Genomic DNA, 7500 nt, shown 5'->3' on the forward strand with positions numbered 1-7500 from the left:
TCCGATATTATCTCTAATGACCTTTTTAGAGCAATAATTACCCGCTATTGAAATCGAGGCGATAGTTTGGTGTTATTAAAATTAATCTATTTGGGGCATTTACGAGATTGGCTTTTAAATAAAGAGTACTTTTACTGAAATAATAAGATCTTATAACATTTTATGATCATTTTGAAAAAATACTTACAGATTTTACAGACTTTTGTCATATTTCAGTCAATTTATTGTTGAAGGTCTAATCGATAGTAATAAGTAGTTTTTTTCCTATGTTACATTGCCCTGTAATACAGTACAATAATACCAATAATAGAATAATATATATATATATATATATATATATATATATATATATATATATATATATATATATATATATATATATATATATATAGTCCCATGACATTATCCTGTTTTATAAAAAGTATTTGGCAATTTAGCTTATTTATCCAATGAATTTTCAATTCCAATTTTCAATTAAATTACTTAATTTCTGATGTTAAAAAAAAAAAACTATTTCCTTTTTCTCTGGTCCTTTAAACTCAAAATCAAAACACAAATTAGGTCACGTATAACTTTTCTGTATGACGCAAATGGTAAATACTGACCTCATGTCTGCTTCTGACATGAGTTTGAAGCGTTTCATGGGTAATTTATTTGCTCGTATATTCATTTAATCGCTATTTTGATATCATGTCCCCAAAATATTTGGAAATCACGAAAGTTAGTCAGTCATTGTATTGATTTTTTACTTCCGATGCACAATATTTTACATACTTATTGCACTATTGTAAAAACGGAAATGATATTTTATTTTTAATGTTCATATATTCATTGGTTAATCGCCGCTTTCCATGAAGCACATTTGTCCTCTAAATTACATATTACCTGATTTCTATTCTTATGTATCATTATGCATTATATTAATAATAATCGTATATACATATACCAAGGCACTTCCTCCAATTTTGAAGGGTAGACGACATCAAACAAATGAAAAAAGGGGACCTTTCCTCTCTAAGCTTCTCCCAGCCTGACGAGGGACTCAACCGTGTTCGGCTGTTACTGCTAGGGTGCCACAGCCCACCCTCCCCCGTTACCCACCACAGATGAAGCTTCATAACGCTGAATCCCCTTGGGCGTACCGGAACTGCGTCAAAATCGCGTGCCATTCATTCCTATTTCTAGCACGCTCTCTTGCCTCTCTTACATCTATCCTCCTATCACCCAGAGCTTTCTTCACTCCATCCATCCACCCAAACCTTGGCTTTCCTCTTCCACTTCTCCCATTAACTCTTGCATTCATCACCTTCTTTAGCAGACAGCCATTTTCCATTCTCTCAACATGGCCAAACCACCTCATTACATTCATATCCACTCTAGCCCGCTAACTCATTTCTTACACCCGTTCTCTCCCTCACCACTTCGTTCCTAACCCTCTCTACTCGAGATACACCAGCCATACTCCTTAGACACTTCACTTCATCTCAAACACATTCAATTTCTGTCTTTCTGTCACTTTCATTCCCCACACCTCCGATCCATACCTCACAGTTGGTACAATCACTTTGTCATACCGAACTCTCTTTACATTCATGCCCAACCCTCTATTCTTTACCACTGCCTTCACTGCCCCCAACACTTCATTCACTCTCTGACGTAGATATGATTCTACTCCACCATTTGCTGCAACAAGAGACCCCAAGTACTTAAACTAATCCACCTCCTCAAGTAACTCTCCATTCAACATGACATTCAACCTCGCACCACCTTCCCTTCTCGTACATCTCATAACCTTACTCTTACCCACATTAACTCTCAACTTCCATCTCTCCCATACCCTTCCACATTCTGCCACTAATCGGCCAAGCTTCCCCTCTGGATCTGCAACCAGTACAGTATCATATGTAAACAACTGATTTACCTCCCATTCATGATCATTCTCGTCTATCAGTTTTAATCCTCGTCCAAGCAGTGGAGCATTCACCTCTCTCACCACTCCATCAACATACAAGCTAAACAACGATGCCGACATCACACCTCCCTGTCTCAGCCCCACTCTCTTTGAAAACCAATCGCTCACTTCATTTCCTATCCTAACACACGCTTTACTACCTTTGTAGAAGCTTTTCACTGCTTGCAACAACAACAGAGATGGCAGAGATGTGAATGTTGAGATGGGTGTGTGGGGTGACAAGAAGAGATAAGATACGGAATGAGGTAATTAGGGGATAAGATCCAAGAAAGTAGACTGAGGTGGTACGGTCATGTCATGAGAAGAGATGAACAGTATATTGGGAGGAGAGTAATGGAAATGGAGGTACAGGGAACGAGGAGAGGGAGACCAAAGCGAAGGTGGGTGCACTGTATCAAGGATGACCTTCGATCAAAGGGATTAACTGGTGATGAGGTGTGGGACAGAGGTAGATGGAGAAAGCTGACCAGAAATATCGACCCCACATAGAAGTGGGAGAAGATGTAGACAAAGAAAGAAAGAAAGAAAGAAATAATAATAATAATAATAATAATAATAATAATAATAATGATTATGATTTTAATCTTTTTTCATAATAATGATATTGGGGTAACTATTGGATGATTAATAAGTATTTTAGGAATGACTTGACATGACGTATAAGAAAAGACTTCAATTACCCCAACAGATTATACTAAAACAAGACGTTATAATATTTCTTAACAAGGCCTGACGAAGACAAGCAGTCATAAAGCCTTAATGAGCTGCAAGCAAGCCTCTTGAATAAATAAGATTTTTTTTTTCTTATGCATAAGCAATATCTTAACAAGGCTGAAGACAGGGGCAGACAGATTGAAAGAGAAAAGAAGTTTTTTTTTTTTTTAAAGGAAATGTATGAATATGAAGAAATGAAGGGAAATCAAGGTGGAGAGAAGGATGGAAAACAACTTAGGAGGGAAAGGGAGATTAAACGGAAGGGAAGTATTAGGAAGAAAAAAATTAGAAAAATAAAAAGAGGGAAGATGTAAAGGGAAGGAAAAAAAATATAAGAAAAATTATGAAGAGAACTTTTTGTCGAAGAGAGAACAAGAAAAACAGGAAATGTTAGAAGAAAGGGAGATAGTTGGGAGGGAAAGAAAACTTTAGAAGAAAGGAAAATAGTAGGGGAGTAAAGGAAAAAGGAAGAAAGAGGAGAGAGATAAAAAAGAATTGATTTTTTTTTTATGGAAAACATAAATTGGCAAACGAAAAGCCAGGGGATTAAAGAAGGATGAAAGGAAAGCTAGGTAGGGAGAAGAAATTCGATTAAATGAAAAAAGAAATATCTGGCGGTGAAAGCGTAGACAAGTGAAGAAAAGAAAGAAAAAAGAAACGAAAAATGGAGGAAATGAGGTTGGAAGAAGAGGAAGATGGAGTGAAGGTGAGGAATTTAGTGTACAATCCGTAATAAAAAGAAGGAAAAAAAATGAAAAGAAGTGAAAAAAATATCTTAAGATACGAAATGTTACAAGGTAGGATCATATTTGGAAGAGGAATCGTAAGGAGGAAATGAGAAAGGAAATAAGAAGCTGGAAGAAGAGTCGTTAAAAGTTGTAGGAGGACAGGAACCCTCGAGAAGACAGTCTTTACAATTTTTCAAGTTCAATTCAGACGCATTTTATTTGAAGCGACTTGGCTAGGTCTGATTTGTCTCCATTATCATTTAGTAATAAAAATATATAAATAAAAGTCTAATTGTTCTTAGTTCAATTTCTAAAGTTTTCAAGAAACCGACTGTCCTTTTAAGTAATAATATTTGAAACGTATTACCTAAGCTAGACTTAGAATATTTTTTTTCCTGATATATAAATACATCCTATTAAAACACCATATATTACTTAAGACCAGTTCACCCTTTTAAATCTTCCGACCTAATTAGTCCCACTGTATAGCTGGGTCGACCGCTCCAGTCAACTTTCTCCATCTGTTTCTATTCCTTGTATCTTCTTTCCTTAGTCCCAACCACTCTTATCCCTACTCCCCACATCTCCGTTGACGCCCCAAGCTCCTCCGCTCCATCACTGGCATGTTCTTAGCTTTCATGATTGGTTCCAACTCTTCCATTCTTAATACATAGCCATAGTATCTCAGAAGAGTTTCTTAGCTTTATCTTTTACATTACATATATCACACATTCTACTTATATCTTGACTCTCCCTCCTTTCCAATTGTGATGTTCTAGCAATCCATCTCACTATCCTCATCTCGATTCAGTCCCTCTTCATTCATCTTATGTGCACAAGTTTTTACCCTTGTAATAGTACGGGCCTAATAAAAGTTTTTTAGATGTTTATTTTGTCTCTCAGTGGTATTTTCTTGTCTAAAACAAACTCCAGTTACTTCTCTCCAATTTTCCCGTGCTTTTATCTCTTTCTGCCTCGGTGTCTCTCAGTACCTCCCTCCTCTGTTATCATTGATACCAAATAGTTAAACTCTGCACTGTTTTAGCATTGTACCAGCTTCCAATTGAATGTTTACTTCTTGTCTTTCTCGTCTACTAATTATTACATCTACTTTTCCAATATCAACCTTTAATCCTTTCCTTTCTAGGGCTTTCTACCATGCTATAAAACCATTTCTTGCAGTTCTTCTGTGTCTGCTTTCATGACTAAATCACCAACAAACATCAGTTCCCAAAATTCTTAGTTGTTCCCAAATTCTGATGACAAAGTGTCTATTACGAAAAGGAACAGGAATATACTATTTAAGCATATCCCTGATGGAGGACAACCTCCTCAGGGATTGTCTCTCAGTCTCAAAATTTTACCTGTATGGTGGTTCTTGCCCCTGGATACACCATTAACCTTACCTCTGGCACTCCTCTCTTTATCAAACACCAGTAGACTAACCTTCTTGGCAACCTCCTATACGCCTTTTCGAGATTCACAAAACACGTATAAACTTTCCTGTTTCCTCCTAAATACTTCTCTTGGACCTGTCTTACTATAAAGACAGCATCTCATGTGTTCTTTCCTTTCATAAACCCAAACTGCTACTCATATATATCTATCTGTTCTCTCAACCTTCCTTTCTCTGTAGTTCCTACAGTTTAACACGTCTTCTTTTTGTTATGATTTAATCATCCAACTATCTTCCCGGTCCTTTGCATGACATCAGCATCCCAAATGTTTTACAATAGTGTGTGCACGCACTCTTTGCCTAGATTTTCCAACGTTAAGCATTTCTATTGTTACATACGCTTTTCCAGCAGCTTTATTTACTTTCCATTTTTTGTAGCATTTTTCAGTTCCTCCCAATAATTCTCAGTGTTTAATGGTTGTAGAAAATAGGCCTTCCATCTTCTCTTGACATCCTCTTTCTCAATTAAGGTATTTCCATTTTCATTTTTAATAATTCATACCTCTCCTACATCCCTCCTGTCTTTTCTTCTCGCTCTGCAATTTTGTAGATTATATTTTCTCTGTCCGCTCTTTTACTCACTGGTGTTTTAATCTATTATTATTTGCTGTTTGTATTTCCACTTTGTTTGAGGTTCTATCTTATGCAAATATCTATATGTGAATATTTATTGTAGAATACCCTATGTAAATGTTGCAAATAAAGGATTGATTTGATTTAATTTAATCTCTCATCATCTTCTACCACTGTCCTAGCTTCTCCCTTCTGCAGTTGCTACCATTTTCTTTATTTCCCTCTTTATCTCTCTACATTTCTCACTATGTGAGTAATTGTTATCTTCTCCGCCACTTTCTTCAGGATATCTATACTCTGTCCGCTCTTTTACTCACTAGTGTTTTAGTCTATTATTATTTTCTGTTTGTATTTCCACTTTGTTTGAGATTCTATCTTATGCAAATATCTATATGTGAATATTTATCGTAGGATACCCTATGTAAAAGTTGCAAATAAAGGATTGATTTGATTTAATTTAATCTCTCATCATCTTCTACCACTGTGTCCTAGCTTCTCCCTTCTGCAGTTGCTACCATTTTCTTTATTTCCCTCTTTATCCCTCTACATTTCTCACTATGTGAGTAGTTGTTATCTTCTCCGCCACTTTCTTATGGATATCTATACTCTTTTCCCTCACAGCTGTATGAACCTTTTGATTCCACCACCATAGTTCTTTTTTCCCTGTTGCTCTTTATCGCTTGTCCTCCCACACGCCTCTTTTGCTATTGTTGGCACTAAAATTTCTTTCAAAACAACCCGTATCTCTTCAGCCGATTCTGACGTTCCATTTTACATATCTCTGTTCTCTGGCTCTTTCCATGTTAATTTTTAACTCCTGCTTTAAATATAGACATACCACACACACACACACGTGTATTCACTGTGTGTGTGTGTATATATATATATATATATATATATATATATATATATATATATATATATATATATATATATATATATATATATATATATATATATATATATATATTCCTTTTTTTTGGTATGTATGTAACCAGCAGATTAGAAATAATGTTTACTTTAATAATAACGCTTGAATATGATTAAAAGATTAAGAAGTCATTTATTTCTTTGACATATCTTTTTTCATTTTCATTTTCGTTTTTACCTAGTATTTTATATTTCTCAATTACCGTTCCTGTGATTGTGTATTGAACCATGATAACGATATTATAGAGGCATCATAGTAGTTTTGACTTATGTTTCTCGAAAGTTTTACTGCATTCGGGTTTTGTATATTTTTGTTTACAATATTAATAGCACACAAACATATCCAAGTTATCCAAAATTCACTATGCCTTACTTTAATGATTTAGAACTCCTTTTTTCACAATTAAGATATTTCTATTTTCATCTTTAATAGTTCCTACCTCACATACATCCAGCCTGTCTTTTCTTCTCTCCTCTGCAATTCTGTAGGTAACGGTATATTTTCTCCCCATGGTGTTCTACTTAATGCTGTTTTAGTCTATTATCATTTGTTGTCTATATTTCCACTTTGTTTATGGTTCGATCTTATGCAAATATCTATTTGTGAATATTTATTGTAGAATACCCAATGTAAATATTGCAAATAAAGATTAATTTGATTTTATTTAATTTCTCATCATCTTCTACCACCTTCTCCTAGCTTCTCCCTTCTGCAGTTGCTATCATTCTCTTTGTTTCCCTCTTTATCCCTCTATATTTCTCACTTGGGTGGTTGTTATCTTCTCCCCCACTTTCTTCTGGATATCTATACTCTTTTCCCTCACAGCCGTATGAACCTTTTGATTCCACCACCATAGTTCTTTTTTCCCTGTTGCTCTTTATCGCTTGTCCTCCCACACGCCTCTGTTGCTGTTGCTGGGACTAAAATTTCTTTCAAAATATCCCGTATCTCTTCAGCCGATTCTGACGTTCCATTTTACATATCTCTGTTCTCTGGCTCTTTCCATTTTTATTTTTGACTCGCCTGCCTTAGATATATACATATAAATATCTCACACACACACACACATACACACACACACACACACACACACACATATATATATATATACATATGTGTTTTGTGT

Source organism: Palaemon carinicauda, chromosome 5, assembly GCF_036898095.1.
Source record: "Palaemon carinicauda isolate YSFRI2023 chromosome 5, ASM3689809v2, whole genome shotgun sequence".
Classification (NCBI taxonomy): Eukaryota; Metazoa; Arthropoda; class Malacostraca; order Decapoda; family Palaemonidae; genus Palaemon; species Palaemon carinicauda.